The 17,671-nt window shown below is 35.5% G+C and overlaps 1 protein-coding gene across 2 annotated transcripts in view; it reads left to right on the forward strand.

Annotated features, from left to right (window-relative positions):
* The window catches only part of LOC127454460 (zinc finger protein ZFPM2-like), a 233,185-nt gene that overhangs the window by 66,086 nt on the left and 149,428 nt on the right, over window positions 1-17,671 (forward strand). The gene's annotated exons all lie outside the window — the stretch shown is intronic.

A 17,671-nucleotide genomic window follows, 5' to 3' on the forward strand; every position in this document is an offset into this window, starting at 1 on the left:
TTTAAATACGCATTATCTTAATTTGTTACTCAAGAAAATAATCTTGCTGTCCCAAAAGTGTTTGCATAAGTTGACATTTTTATTTTGATCTATAACTACTGTATTTCCCCTACTGTATATCTACACTAGGCCATTTGCCCCATGTGTGGGGTACAATGCCCCCTCGCACCTTTTTTTTTAATGCATTTTAATCAAGACAACCTTCCGTTATTATTTCCTTTCCCCAAATTGTTGCTCCATTAATATTCGGTGAAAAGAAATGTATTTGTTCAATCTTGATACACTTTGCAACCAGAAAAGATCACATTTTAGCCCCATTGCACCCTACCTGTGCAAAATGTGCAGCCATGATGCCAGGGCGTTGCTGATGTGTTTTGAATAGTTGTTAGCACGCTGCTATAGAGTTGCTGTTCTGGGTGGTCGGTAGAGTGTTGCTCACTGGCCACAGTCAAAAGATAAGTCTCTTTGATATTCTGGTCGCTAGATATTGCTCGGCCCCTCTTTCAATGCAACTGTTTTTTATTTTTCACTCATTTTATCTGTCAAGTGAAAATCCAGTCTGTTCGCTTAGAAAAGCAATAACACACCTCTCTTCAACAAGACATATGAGGTATCCTTCATGCCTGTAGCACAAACAGTGCTGGACAAGTAAGGCGTTGAAGTTTAGTGCTTAGGGTTAGAGGTTCAAATGCCATACGACTTGTGCACTGTATTCCAAGTCTTATGAAACCATACAAGTGTGAGGAACAGACTGAATTTTTTTACCTTATGCCGTGAGCAACATGAGAGTGATAATGACAGAATTTTCATTTTTCACTGAACTGTCCCATTAAATCTATTTCTCTAGATTTATCTCAATGCTGAGCTGCATATTTACCTCCCACCATGATTTCTCAGATTGCACCGGTGGTTGCTAATGCTGCTGGTAATCTTGTTACATTACACAGATAAGATCTATTCTAAATTCCCCATTCTCTCCTCACAGAAACATCACTGTCAAAAAAATTTTTTGAAGTAAAAGAAAATAGTATGCAAATGAGAACTCCCTCAGTGTGGCCCAACAGGAAACAACCCTCTCAGTGTACAGGATATGACAATGCTCGCACAGCAACATCACTGTCTCTTAGGCAGGAATACATTGGGCAGACATTAATCTATGCACGTAATAACTACATTTACCTTCGTTTCATGTCTGCTTCTCAAAGGCCATTTCATTTCTCCCATTGTGCTGAAAAAGTCAGATGGGCATGTTATAATTTGAATAAAGACGGAATCACACTATCAGATATGAACATCTCAAATGACACGCAGCGATTGAAAGCAAATGTATTTAGTTTGAGATAGACTAGCATATTATCACTCTATTTTTTTATGATTTTTGTATGTTTAAATCTGGAATATTGATAATGATGTGTTTCATTTTTCTCAATGTTAAAATGCTTGTTCCTATCCCAGCTTAATATGCAGAGACAACTACACTGCAAAAATCATTTGCTTAAGCAATATGGATGTCTTATTTCTAGGGATGTCCCGATACAATTTTTTTGAGAATGAGTACGAGAACTCATAATTGCTTTTCAGTACTTGCCGATACTGAGTCCCATACCTCTTTTTTTCTTTTTTTTTTTTTTTTTTTGAAATTCCATATCAACAGTTTATTTCAATCGTATTATCAAAATAGTGTTTAAATAAATTAATTCATTAAAACTTTAATCAAATGAAAATATAACAATGAATTTTCAACATAATATTTTATTATTTTTATCAAATGAAGTGCTTTTATACAGAACCTCACAGCACAATTCAGAATACAACATTGGAGTGATATTTTGTCAAACAGAGTTCTGCATAACAGAGCAACACAGATGAAAAATATTGCTTAAATATAATGCAATTACTATTGATTTATTATAATTATTAGTAGTAATAGTATTAAAGTGAATATTACATACAGTACTATAGTGATCTATTTCTGTCGTACATTTTTCCAATAACATTGAGCTTTTATTTTGGCAGAGCTTTTATTTTGAAGTGTCTTTGTGTTGCTATGACGGTTGCTTCTAAATCTGGAAAAGCCGGTCGCTACGTGACTCAAAGGCTACGTCGGAAAACTGGAAAATGCTGCCTTCGGAGGCTTTATATGGAGCCAGGATAATAAGATGCTAAGGAAATAAGGTGCTTTTCAAACTGTTCTGAGACGTTTCCTTAAGAGTTCCATTCATTCAAAAATGTTGTCGGGTAAACCATTAACTGATTAGGCAGTGAGTCAGATGCCAACATTTTTGGATGCAGCCAAAGTGATTATTAAACTGCAAAAAGGCTGCTATTTAATGAAATAAATATGTAGTCTGTATGTGCTTGGTGCTACAAAGTGAATTAGCACTCGGCTTGCTGTCATCTGCTACAAACAGAGAGCGCAATGCTTATGATGGTGTTTTCTGTGTATGAGACAAGGATCTCTAAAAGGTATGAGCACTTTGTGTCTTTATGTCAGCACAACAACGGCTCCACACATTCACAAACACTCACATTTGAAGCGTGAAGCTCATGCAAACTATATATTTATCTCATTAAATTGCAGCTTGTGCGGTTAAATAATCTCACTAGGACATAACGTGATTTAGTGCACTGAATGTTTATGTAATGATATTAGTACATCAGATGGTATCGGTTTTTGGTATCTGAACATTTTTACGAGCACGAGTACAAGTAAATGAGCGTGGTATCGGACATGATACCGGTATCGGACCTTATACCAGTATCGGTATCGGGACATCCCTACTTATATCCCAGTAAAAATATCTAAACACCCTTTAAACAAGTTACTTGAGATGAAAAAAAAAAAAAAAACGTTGATTGGTTACTTTGCCATGTGTGGTGAAAAAACTAGAATTTATTTAACAAGACAAGACATGTAATTTTATGTTAAAGTATTTAGTAAAAAGTAAAAAGTATGATTTACCTTATAGTTAAAAGTGAACACAAGACAATAAAGTTTTTATTTTTTATTTTATTATTTTTACTATATACAGGGACTAAAATGACATCCTGTAATGTCTGAAACATGGTCATTGTATTTTTATGGTGATTTTCTTCTGGCAAACACAGCTGCCAGTTTTTTACTGCAAATTTAACGGGATACTGTAAAAAACTGCATGGCTGTGACTACCTGGAAATTACTAAATGGTATTCAGTACAGCATTACACTGGCTCATGTGATGTTTCTTAATTGTAGTGCCTGAGTGAATGTGAATGGGATATTTGATGGCGAGCACATCAAAAGAAGGAGAGTATCTTAATGAAGCTACTCGACCAGATTCCACATGCCATGAGAAACACTTTAAAACCAATTCTGAGATTTGTCTTTGGTATAAAAATGGCCAGTGCCATAATTTTACTTATCAGTACACTTGCTTCAATGTTAAGCACTTGAGTTCAACAAGAGTTCTTCATGTTGGCTCATAGCATCCGTCTAGTTCCTGTGATGAAAAGATCATCCACTCTGCGCTTGTAAAGCAAGCGGTTCGTTATCTCTACGTCTCCTTCATTTTTTTTCTCGTCATGGGCATTTGCAGTCTTCTGTATATTAGTGGTAATAGCCTGTACTACTATTTTGTTAATTATCATAGACGTCTTTGATACATATCTTGACACACTCCCTTAGGAATAAAGTGTATATGGAGGAACAGAATTGGAGGGAAGCTTTATGCATTAATGAACTTCAGTTCTTATCACTCAAATAGAAGACTTTAACTTAAAGGGCTATATTATGTATTTTCCTTGCTCTTTTGAAAGATTTTGATGTATTTTGTAGGTACAACACAGGGGTTTTTTATACCGGGGGCCGTAAGTGGATACTAGCTTGGGGATCTGTGGATAATTTACAATTTAGTAATTTACATTAGTAATGTTTCATTCTGCTTTCTAAAGACTGGCTGGGAATCATGAGATTAATTGTGGTAATTTTATTTTATTTATAGTGATAGTTTCTCTTCACGGCAGAGTACGGTAGGGTAATATTTCCTTTAAAGCTGCTTTGGAACAAATTTTTGGTGAAATGAATGAATACAATACAATACAAATACATTTGAATGGTTAAAAATGTTTATCTGCAGGATAATAAATCTACTATTTATAAATGCCAAATTTAATTTAGCAAATATGTTGTCTTTATAATATCATGCCTACTGTTTTACAGAGTAAAAATGGGTCTTTATATATGAATATACATCTGTATATACATACAAATATATAGCTACCTTTATATTTTAGGAAGGGGGTCCTTTGCAAGGAGATCGTCATATTTGGGGGTCCTTGGCATCAAAAAGCTCCCACCCCAGACCCTTGTTTTTGTTTTTGTTTTTGTTTTAACCTTGTGTGACCCCGTGGCCTCATGCGAGGACTCCCTATTTTGGATTCACTATATGCAACGCATAATTTAAATTCATTTAAACCCATTGCATACTGTTCAGGGCACTCTAAGGAGTCATTTAAGGGTTAAACTTCTGACGCATTGAGTCACGTGACCAAACGCCATGGCTTCGATTTCCGTGAACTGCTTCTATGGGTGCAGTGCCAACAAAAGTGCCTCTAGTAAGAAACCTCTTCAAATTTTTTCACTGAAACCTATGAGGTTGTAAAGAGTAGCGTCTCTAGTTTCATTTGATATGCTGCTTTAAATATTTATTTTGTTTTTTTTGTGATTTGTCGTGCTGATAAACATGAAGTACTCGGATGAGTGCTGTGGAGCGGTTTTCTGACAGACGTTCCAAAAACATGTTCGTTATGTTGAATAACTTTTCACAGTAACAAATCGGTGGGTCATTTCGCTTCATTTTAACCTAAATTTTGTTATATTTTTGTTTGTTAACACTGTACGATAAGGTGCCATACATTAACATTAGTAAATGCATTCCTATAAATTTACTTTGCATTTTCACATTGAGAATACATTTATTCATCCAAAAGCTGAAAAATTTCAGAGTTAAGAAAATAAGATGAAAATAAGGTGCATTGCAAACTCTTCTGAGACCAGTCCAGACAGACAGCACACTGGAGGTTAAGTAATTCACTAAATAGGGAGCAAGGGTGCATCCTATAGCTTTCCTATTCAGCTAAGTGCATTCACTCCTAAAAATCCGACCAAATGTTCAGTTTCAGGGTGCAGATGAATTTATGATCACTCAACATGTTTGTCAGACATGGGACATTGATAATCAGTCAAAGATTCAGAATTGTATCATTCAAAATTGTATTTTAACATGATTGGCAGTGATTTGATGATGCTGGCCATTACGTTTAATCAGAATTATGTATTCATCTTTCTAGAAAATCAGCTCTAATGTCTATAATGTCTCAAAAACATGAATAACCAACACTCCTGGACACAAATAAACTATTTAAAATTTCACAACTTAGTCCCGCTGTCCACATATGAGGACATACATTTTTAGGAAAACTATTTGCTCTAGATTTATTTATTTATTTATTTTTGCTTATTTATTAGGTGCTACTATTTACATACCAAAAAATGAAATGGAAAACGTACACAGAAGTCACACGGGGGTCTCAGGAGGTTAAGCATAAATGTAATAAGAACAACAAAAGAGTGAGGTTTATGCTTTAAACAAGAAAAAACTATTTGCCAATGGGGTCATAAAATAAACATAATTCAAAATATATTCCCAAAATATATTTTGCAAAGAGACATTTGTTGAAAGACATTTTGCATGCGAAGAGCTTACCAAGTCATGACATTGTTTTAATATGGAAGTCTTACAAGTACTGTAACATAAAAGGCTGTTTAATACTTTGGATCAGAGAAAACTACATTTCAGTCGTTTTTGGTGCAAGAAAACTTGGCTGCTATTATAAGTGGACAACAGGCTAAATTGTTATTTTAACTCTGCATATAATATGGCCCCTTTAAAATACCAAAAAGCCCAGTGTGAAGAGAACATTTATCTTTGATCTTCACATAAGGAATGGTGGAAATCGGATGATTTCTAAACATAAATGAGGATTAACAAAGTCTGCATCGACCAAAGAGCATTCAGTAACCCACGGCAGGAGCCAAATGAGAGCCAGAGATTGCCACACCTCCACGGCTCAGCAGTGCCTGTCAGACACAGTCAGTTCCGTCTCTGTTTGCCAATTGGACCTGAGCCATGAGCAGAACATGGGCAGGTTCTACTAAAGAAGCCCTGGAGTCAGACATCCACCTCTTTCTCACAGTCAGAATCATGTAGCATAGATTTCCTGTTCTCCTCTCAGCCCACCTGTATGTCTAGCCGACACTGACCGCCCTTGACCGGACCCCCTAACCTGCACCAAAAAATAGCCGCTTCAGTGTTAATGCACATATGTCATATTAAGTGAATTTGTGGAGCAGATGGTCGCGATGGCATGGCAGGTGCCTCAACAAATGTTTGCGTTTGGTGTGCTCCTATTTATATCGCCACAAAACACAGTGGCACAAATATTTGCAAAAGGCCATTGGCCGTTTTTGCATTGCGCGTCACAATGAGCAACGTGGCTTTTCTGTTCTTCCCAGCACAAAACAGACAGATGGTGGTTATGGGTTCAGTGCAAACTGTCTTCTTCTTCTTCTTCTTCGAAAAGCCTGTTTTAAATGTGACTATTCCATTTGTTGTCTTCGTACAACAAATATGCCTTGTGCAATTCATACAATTATTCCTCCTCCTTCTTAATTATATTATGTTTATTCTTTTTTCTTACAAGATTAAGCTGACTATGTGTTGTCAACCATGGATTGCTCTCCCTCATCATCCATATTGTCAAAGAAACAAACAAAAAAGGCTGATAAATAAAATAAAAAAGATTCTGTTTAAATCAGAAATAAACAACAACGACTCTTAATGGCACAACGGTAGGGCTGGGCAATAATGCTACAAAAATTACCCTATATTTTGATACTTTTCAGCCTATTCGAGATATATATGTATCAATAAATATGTATTTGCTCTGAATTATTATTTTTTTTTTAATATTTTAATATGTCACCATCACTTCAACCAAACAGACATTCTAGACAAGTAGATTAAAAACATTTAATGCATGAAGTACCGAAGGCATGTTTTCCACAGTTTTTCACTGAATGAACACAAGCAGGAATAATATTTAATAATTTATTTATATGCACAGATACACAATACAGAAATAACATTTTTTATTTACCTACATATTTTTACTAAAACATGTTTTCTATGAATGAGCAAGGTGTGCGAAAACGAAATAAAAATGTTTGAACGCAGTTGATTTTTATTATAGTACTTAATTATTATTGGAGATTATAATGTTATTTTGAGGATTAGATTTATTTTAGCCTATGCAATAGTTATTTATAGTGCACAGACCACTCTGAGTGTAACCATGAGCCCCGCGTGTGATTATATTCATATTTCATTATATTTTTATGGTACTTCAAAAATACCATAACTAAAGCACATGTCAAAAACATGGCATTACCATGGGCCATGTCTAAAAAACATTGTAATATCGTGGTACTTTTTGTGAGAAAGATAACAGAATAGGCTGTTATTTGTGATGAAGGAAATAAAAGACAAATTAGGAAACTTATATAATAAGCAAAAAGTATATATAAGAACTACTCATTCAAAAAAAAAAGGGGTTCTTTTTTATTCTTCCGCCCCTGCCTCTGCTGAGGTCTATTTGTGATTCTGAATCTATTCATAAAATTTATTCTCAGCTTTTTACTTTACTTTCAAACACAAAGGTATACTTTACTTCCTCCTTTGGCAAATGATTTTGAGGAAAAAAACCCTGACACAGTGTGAAGGATCTTTTTAGATATTCATCATGATTCACCTGCTTGCTTGCTGGTGCTTTGCAAAGAAACACTCCCTTTAGCAGCCTCCCTCTCCCTTCTTTTTTGTGAAGACATGGTATTACAAACAGTGTGCACAATCTGAACATAAATAATATGCACATACAATAAGTTATTGTCACTGTATTCACTTATGTGTATATATAAATAAAGGACTGACATAGGCTTTATATTTGTATTTATTAATACACAGTACATTGTAGCAGGCAGCTTGCCTTACTGTATCAGCAGAACTGTTCAGCAACAGTTCAAATGCTCACTTTATCATTGTTTATCATTTATATTTTATATATATTTATATATACAGTACTGTGCAAAAGTCTTAGGCACATAAGATGTTTCACAAAGGCGTTTGTCTTAAGATGGTTATTTATATCTTCAGCTTTAGTGTGTCAATAGGGAATATAAATGTGAGACTCCCAAACATTAATTTTGTAAAAAGAAAAGATTAGAATAGAAGAACAGGGAGCCCTGCAACAGATGTCATGGCCCGCACAAAGCTCCCCACTGAACATCGAGTCAGTCTGGGATTACATAAAGAGACAGAAGCAATTGAGACTAATGAGCCTAAACAGATAGAAGAACTGTGGCGAATTCTCCAAGAAGCTTTGAACATCCTATCTGCCAACAACCAAGAAAAACTGTGTCCAGGTGTAGCTAGGAGAATTGGTGCTGTTTTAAAGGCAAAGGTGGTCACACCGAATATTGATTTAGCTTTTTTATGTTTATTGGACTTTGTTTGACTTTAAGTGATAAATGAAAACTATTTATGGCATTATTTTTGAAGACATCCTCACTATGCAACATTTTTCACAAGTGCCTAAAACTTTTGCACAGTACTGCAAAATATATTCGCTGTGTAGTAATTGGTCAGCCATTTAAATTTAAATAAAATGAAAAGAGACTTGCGTTAACTTTGTGATCTGATCGTTCACGTTATGAACTACTGCACTGCTAATGCGCTCCTAATCTGCTGCCCTGCAAAACACGATGCAACAGCTGAAGACGGCCTTCTAGTGCGTGTTTATAGTACATAAACCAACAATTATACTAAACAATTATAGTGTTATACTATTCATCATATGTAATTTTCTTGTAATTTCTATGTAATTCGCCTGCAAAACCTAGACCTAGAATCCAGGAATTAAACACCCAAATGACTGCAACCAGCCTCATGTTGTGATTGTCTCTCATTTTCAGGCTTCTTGACAGCTTTTAAATTACTTGATTTAATGCTGGGCCTTTTGATAAACATCCTACCGTACCCACATACTGTATGTTTTAACATGTAGCTTCTTAGATTGCACACAAACAAATTGTGGCTAAATCAAGCAGATTCCAGATAAAAATGTTCAGACTCTGAGATTGGTTAGGATGATTTCCCCATCTCATGACAAGTCGTAATAATAGTACTGTACAAGATAGCAAAATTGTAAGAAATCGTATGAGTTGGCTTGTACAAAAACCTATGGCTTTTACTCCCATAGAAAAAAATAAACAAACCAGCAAACTATGTTATAATGATTTTTCCTAAACCTAACCATAAAGTTAATGCAACCTAGCAAGGCAGGAACCAATGAAAATGGTGATGATAATATAAGTGAACCTAAGTGCAGTTATTCAAAATAAAACAAAACAAAAGACTAGACTATGAATATGACTATAACTATAACTAAGACCATGAACAGACCAAGAAACAATCAAAAGCAAGAACTAAACAAAGACTAGACTATACAAAGACTAGACCTGATGTGACGTGACTTGAGCATTACAATAACAATACTGAATCAGGGACAAGGGAGAACATGAGGGCTTAATACACAAGGACTTACAAGGTTAACTAGACACAGCTGGGGAACAATCAAGACAAGAAGGAAACAGGAACAGGAAACAGTGCAAGACAAGAACCTAAAACGTCCAACAAAATTCCAACATGACTAGCGCTCCTACCGGAGAACACATACTGTATGTTACACTTACCCAAACCCTAAACCAAACCATGATTTTAATAGGGAAATAACATTTGTATATGGGGAAAATTTTGGGGTTTGGAACGAGACGAGAGAAGTGACGCGTGTTATAGGTTATCGACATACTGTACATCAGTCATTTGTATTGCATAAATAAATATGGAATGAGTAATCATATTTGTTCACAGACGTTTCCTTTCTTAAAATGAAATGTTAGATAGGAGGCTAGTTCAAATTTGATGCCTGTATTGCATGGATTGTTTGTTGATTGGTTGGATGGTCTCTATGGGAATAAAAGTTGTACCTTTTCGTACGAGCCAAGTCGTATGATATCTTACGATTTTGCCATCTTGTACAGATTATTATGAGTTCTGGCATTTTTAAAATGGCAAGTAAAAAACAAAAAATTCCATCCAGCCATTTTTGAACATAGTAGCATGCTTTTATGTGAACGCTCCTTGCTTCTAATAGGAGAGTGGTGGATGCTAAATCAGTCTAAATGCATTTAACAGAAAGAAAGAAATCCCGTTGCCATTTACTCACCCTCAGGTCATTCCAAACCTGTATGACTTTTCATGGAAAACAATGAGGAGAAATTTTAAAGAATGTTAATGCCTAACATCTCCTTTTGTGTTTCATAGAAGAAAGCCAAAAGGGTTTGGAACAACATAAGGGTGAGTAAATGATCAAAATTAGCATTTTTGGGTGAACTATCCCTTTAAGACCAACCAGTCAACTTGTAATGAAAATATGTAGATTTGCACATTCCAAGCGACTGCCCTCATGGCACCTGCTTATTCATGCTCAATGACTAAAGCAACACAGGCTGCAAAAGTTTCTCATCTTTTTTCCATATTTGTATCTTTATCTCTAATAATTTGCAGAAGTCCGTTAAGTCAAGGCGTCGTCCGAGGGGAGGGGAGGGGGGCCCAGATGCAGATTAGGCTCGTGAAGATGAGGGTCTAAAAGGGATTTAATGGTAGAATGGATTAGAGAAATCCTTGTAACAATGTTAAATAATTATAGTTCCAGCCGAGATCAAAGCAACATTGATTGAACCCCTCAAGCCTTTAACACGGAGAAGAGGAAATGAGAGAGAGAGAGAGAGAGAGAGAGCAAAGATTGGTAAACTCCTGCTTGGGCCGCAGTGGCTGCACATGTGGATTGGAGTTGGAAGCATATGGATATAATGATGTATCCTTTAGAAGAGCTTCGTCTGACTTTTGTCACTGAAGCCGAAGATCCATTTGAGACGTCTGATAACACCGCTGACGAACTCATGAGGGAAGGTTGTCAGAGGCGCTCGTGCTGATACCTAAGCGTTTTAAGACGACTTATAGACAGACCGGAATTTAATGTATGCAAAGCACCAAGTTTGAGCGGAGGCTTTCAGTCGGAGTTGTTTATTTCCCATGTAATCAAGAAATTTTGACTTGTCTGACTGTCGCTCATTTCCAGAGCGCTTCATTCGTAGAGTGTGTCATTTGCCGCTCTCACTCATCTTACCGCAGGCTTTCTCTGCTAGTCTTGCATAGATAAGTGGTATTGTGCAAATCAGATTGTCGTTACAATCAGTGGAGTTTGCTTCTGAATGAGCGGGAGTTATGCAGACGAGGTGGGTCGTAGAATCAACGACAATTTAACTAAGATGCACACATCTGTTTTCTTTTTTTTTTATCTGAATGAAGTATTGCAGTGAAGTAATACATTACGAATAAATTCACTTTAAAGCTTAAATAAAGGACCCAAAGTATCATAATAGCAGTCTATGAGGCTTGTGCGTCATATTCCAAGTCTTCTGAAGGCATTCGAAAATTTAACTACATTTTCTGTGGAAATCTTGACGTCCTTTGGATGTTCATGAGAGACGTTTATTAAAAAAATAGTGCACGTGTTCATGTTGTTTCGCACTAAAACAATGTAAGTTCTCGCCTGAATGTGTGCAGATGTCGAGATTTTCAAGATTTTCAGTACAGTGATTTTACCATGGGTAAAGTGTGAAGTATGATGGAAAGACTGGTAAAATCACTGTAACGCATGACCTTGAGTGGCTTATTGCTTTTATAAACTGGCTTCTACAGCGGTGTTATAAAATACACTAATGTTAAAATAAAACATTAATCACAATAATTACAGTAAACAATTAGGCTGACACATAATGTAGTTCATTAGACTAAATTTAGGCTGTTTACACTACACCACAGTAGCGCATTAATATAGAATTCAGCTGATGTGTGGTCACAAGTGTGAGTATATTGGCTGTTTTAAAACAGCTTTGAATGCTAATCCAATCAAAATTTAGAGTTGGATATATATGTTTTATAAAATAGATTCTATTAACAATATGCTGAAATACACACCTCTCTCTCTCTCTCTCTCTCTCTCTCTCTCTCTCTCTCTCTCTCTCTCTCTCTCTCTCTCTATATATATCACTATATATCACTATAGGCAGAGTTTGATGACTGTGCTGATGAAATAAGTAGCTTAGTCCGAACTCTCTGCTCTTAGTATTAAAGTGTCCTGATGCAAATTACGATACTGATTCAAGATCTTAAGAGGTTTAAGAGCAACAACTTAAAGCTTGTTGGCAATAGAATCAATCTGAGAGTGAATTAATGCAGTCTCAAAGCCTTGAACAAACTAGAATAATGCTGCTCTCTCTGTTATTATCAAACATAGCTGCTTTTCTATTGAGTTTAGCACCCCCCACTTTTTTTTTTTTTTTTTTTTTTTTTTTTGTTAATCTCTCTCCTTGTCCAATAGACATGTTTTTAGAAAATGATTATATGACTAAACCGTGATGGGTAGTCTTATATTTTAAATCAAATATATATTTATATTTATTTTTATCTAAATATTTTAAAACTTAAAAGCTTATAGATAATTCTAGATAAGCTATCACTCATAAATATATTTTTATTTATTAATTATACATTTATAAATAATTAATTTCCATCATAAATTGATTTAACATTTTGACTCCAGAAATAAGCATGAAAATATATTTTGTTTCTAAAATAATTCTAGAAGATAGAAAAGTGTTACACAAAAACAAATGCATCTGTAAACTAAAGCAGATTCAGATCTGGTCACTTTGAATTCCAAAGACCTACAGTTTAAAGATGATGTCTTATTGCATGATTTCTTATTGTTTTTTACTATATGGTATCGTATAAAATGGACAGTTCAGAAGCTAAATTCTGGAAAACAGTTTCCCATTGTTAAATGCAGATAAACATACACACCTCTGCCTGCACATACTATATTTGTATGCAAAGTTGCTATGTTGCACGCACACACACACACACACCACACACACACACACACACACACAGACACACGATGTCTTAGGGAAACCTGTTGGCAGCTACATAGAAAATGTGTGGAATAAAAGCAAGAGAGGGAGGGCAAACAGAAGGTGTTCTGAGAGCGGTATACATATCAAAGCAAAGCCCCCCCCACCCCTTATTTGGGGGAGGTGCAGAATAACCACACTTACACACCCAAACAACCCCCCCCCCCCCACCCCCGTCTTGCCAATTCAGTCGTACCCCTCATGGAAACACTTATGACATCATTAAACACATCAATGCAAATAGTAAAATTACAAATATGACAACATAATACATTTAATAATTTACTTTATTAAAAAAAAATTATGATTATTGTTGTTGTTTTTCATACAGGACTGCATGAAGCACATACTTTCTGGTATATTTGTGTGTGTTGCAGTATTCAATGATGCCATTTTCATTGCCACATTAATCATCTTTTCAACAAACAAGTCAGCGTTAATTAAAGCAAAGCATAGATAAAGACGTGTGACTGGATCATCACTCTGTTTATCACCGTGCACAGAGCCAGAGTCAAATAAATTCAGCCTGTGAGAGGAATTTCAATGTCTGTCCTTCTTTTCCAAATCATCTTAGTGAAATTGTGGGTATGTGTGGGTATGAGAGAGAGAGAGAGAGACTGATGAGTTGTGTGTTGTCATGGCATCTCATCTTTTGTATGGTTCTTGAATTGAGATGAACTGATTTGTCGTTAGAGAGAGTTGTCTGATATTGAAATCTCCTGATATTGAATTCTTTTTTTGAGTTCAGCCCAGAGGAAAATTATATTGCTCAGAGGTTGCTCTTTAGTTGCTCAGGAGACTTAACTCTTAAATGCAAGGGAATTTCACTAAACACTCATATTCGGGTCTTTAGAGACCCAGCACTTATATCTATCACAAATGGATCTACAAAATGCCCTGATAGTATACAGTTTTCTATATAATTTCAAGACAATTAGCAAACAACAGAATAAAATATATTTTTATTTATTTTTATGTTTTATTTTCCATATATCAAAGAGAAAATGCAACAAATCAGGACAAATCTTGAACAGGATTCATTAGTTTCACACTGAAATTTACTGAGACACAACTGGCTGTCAAATACATATTAAGTTACACATAACACATAAGATACACATACTGTAAGCTACACATGAGTTACACATACATATTTTCTCAGGAACTTATTGAGTCTAAATAGATACACAACTTACCTAATTTAGTAGTACACCCAAATTACAATGGTCATATCATATTGTTCATGTGTTGTACTTGCTATAATTTAATACCACATTGTTCCTTTGTCAAATAGCAATGTCAAATGTAAATCAAGTCAATCACTGAAACAACAGCACCACCCTGAGTCAGAAATAACATGTATAATTTGTGTGTACATGCATATACTGATCATTCACCATTGCTGCACAGAAAATCAACGTGATATAGTATTTGTTTGTATGAATATAGTACTCATTCCTCTTGTAATAAATAATTAAATAGATATCATGTGATAGTAAACTTATATAGATATGAAATAATGCTAAAACTATAATTTATGGAAGTGCAAAAAAAAACACAAAAAACAAAACAAAAAAACAGACACTAATACATACCTAGGGTCTCCAATGACCATTACACTTTTGGTAATTATACCATTATAATTTTGTTTTTGTTTTTTTTTGTTTTTTTTTTTCCAGCTTGGGGATTTTTTTTTGCTAAAGAGGTGTGGGCACAACAGGGGGTGGAATAAAAGCCCCAGGTCACCTTAAGACCTGAGGTGTGTTTAAGGGTTAACGAAGTTCTAATATGAGCATTAACTTTGGCTGTGGAAGTTTCTTCTGAAATTCTATCTGAAAGGAGAAATAGAAATAGAAACAAATTAGACAATTGTTGACATACATACAGTAAAGATATAGAGCTTTAAAATGAATGTGGATTCCACAACTCTTGTCTTGGTAGAATTTGATGAGAAATGTTTGAGTTCATATTGAAATCTGAGATTTGATTCTAACATGGGATCTTGACAAACTTAAGCATAGTTGAAGGCAATGTTGAGATCTCTCCTAAACAATAAAATAATAAGAGACACGTGTAACATTACTGGGGTCTTCTATTTTCTGTGGGTTATGTTTATTATTTACTAAGGTTGTCAATAGGTTTAGAAATGTCAATAGAATTTTTTCTTTGTAAATGAAGTGCTGCATCAGAGCATTTTGCTGTTGTCAAGACACCAAGTCTCATTTTCTGTCAGGTGTTTGTGAGAATCAGGGCAGTAAAAACCAATCACAATTCAGAATGCAAAGAAGACCAATCGCAATTCGGTATGCAAATTTGACAAAGATGTCAATGAGAGATTTTCAGACATTTTTTAAGGTATAAAGCTTTATAAAATCAGCGGTTTGTGCTGGATTAATTAAAAGTTAAATTCTTAGGGTTAAGGGTTTCGAAAAAATCCTCTCCAGAATGTTTGAGGAGTATTAATATTTGCCTTTCAAGCATTGTAAATAGCACAGACAGAACTCGCTCCGTTCCACCACAAGCACTCGGTTGATTTATCCAGATACATGAAGATTTACACAGTCAGACTGTAATTTACTGGCGGGGATACTGTTCAGACAGACAGACAGACAGAGCTGTACAAGGACTGTAACTCCAGCTGCGGCGGTTCAGTCATGTGTGTGGGGCCGCCAGCTCTCTTCCTCTGACTTTATCAGCACACACACTTGTGGGCGAGACGAGGGCAAGTCTCACCCTCTATACCTTAAACACAAGATCTCTGTAGTTTGAAGCACTCGGCTGCTCCTCTGTCCTTCAGCGACGCTTCTCTTCCAATCTGAAAGGCAAACAGACCTACACTGCAGCCGCTGAAATCACACACATTCACAAACCCATTCAGTTTCTGCTGTGTTAGCTTGAATCTAAGTGCACTCAAACAGAATGATGCACGGGAGTGAGATCTGTTCTCCAGGTAGACAGACACAGAGAGAGAGAGAGAGAGAGAGAGAGAGAGAGAGATTGAGAAAAAGAGAGAGGAAAAAGATGGAAACCAGAGTCAAAAAACGTCACATAACAATGCCGGAGAAAAATCTGAACATTTCCCAGCGAAAGATGGGCCATTTCCAAATCCTTGTGCCCTATCAGACAAATTAAAGTAAATCAAGCATGAAATGAAGCAGGAGAGCCCGGAGATAAGACTCCTTTAAGTCCTTTCCAGATTAGGATAGAGTGAGAGAGAGGTGCATCTGCTCTCTGCCAGACGAGGAGGCTAGCTGCTTCTTTCACAATAGCAGCCTGTGTATAGGATTACTTTCCTCTGTGTCTCACACACACACACACACACAGATGCACTCACAGTCCAAACGTGTCTTTAATGCGTCGTCTCACTAACTTGTTTTACAGGTTTTGACAAGTAATCTATAAATGTTCAGCAGCTCGTTGATCATTAAATTGTTGTGCATCAAAAAATGCAGGGTGATTCTGCAATGTACAGGAGAACTGATTTGTATCTCAGTTCTGAAAGTGCCCCTATAGTCAAGGTATAGAAGTGATAGAACATGGTGATTGCAATGGCAAGGCTGTGTTATTGATTCCCAGGAAACAGCTAAAAAAAAAAAAAAGAGTCAGGGGGCCGGCACATGCTCTTTTTTTCAAAGTTCTGAAATTGACCTTATAGATGAAATTACCGTGACGTCACGCGGCAGGCAACCGCGCTTCCGTGTTCTTTTGAACAGCAGCTTTCAATGGTGGATTTGAGCAGCGCTGCAGTTTTAATAATCTTTTAATCATTATATTAAATAATAATGTTTGTTAATGTCAATAAAAGTTATTATAAAGATATATTTAAAAATATATGTAGGCTCTAAACCAGTTTTAACTTGATTCAACAGGTCTGTATGATTATGTCGGACATGTAACAGGTTGATGATTACACATACTTGCATGTTTAACACACCTCTAAAACCTGAGAAATTTGGCATATAAAAATTAAAACTATCATGAGACATGCAATATGTGTCTTTACTGATTAAATTATTGGTCCACACAAAGTTAATAAATAATATTTGACTTCATTATTATCCTATTCATTATTCAATCTTAAAGGAATGTTCCGGGTTCAAAACAAGTTAAGCTAAGTTGACAGCATTTGTGACATAATGTTGATTACCACAAAAATAATTTAGACTCCTTTTCTTAAAAAAAAAAAAAAAAAAAAAAAAAAAAACAAGCAGCAAAAATCGAGGTTACAGTGAGGCACTTACAACGGAAGTGAATGAGGCCAATTTTTGGAGGGTTTAAAAGGCAGAAATGTGAAGCTTATAATTTTATAAAAGCACTTACATTAATTCTTCTGTTAAAACTTGTGTATTATTTGAGCTGTAACATTGTTTAAATATTAGGGTTTAGGGTTTTAGGGTTGTTGTCATTACATTGTCATGGCAACGAAGTTGTAAAATTGAATGTAACTTTACACAGAAAAGATTATTAAGGTTATTATGA

Source organism: Myxocyprinus asiaticus, chromosome 16 (assembly GCF_019703515.2).
Source record: "Myxocyprinus asiaticus isolate MX2 ecotype Aquarium Trade chromosome 16, UBuf_Myxa_2, whole genome shotgun sequence".
NCBI classification, from domain to species: Eukaryota; Metazoa; Chordata; class Actinopteri; order Cypriniformes; family Catostomidae; genus Myxocyprinus; species Myxocyprinus asiaticus.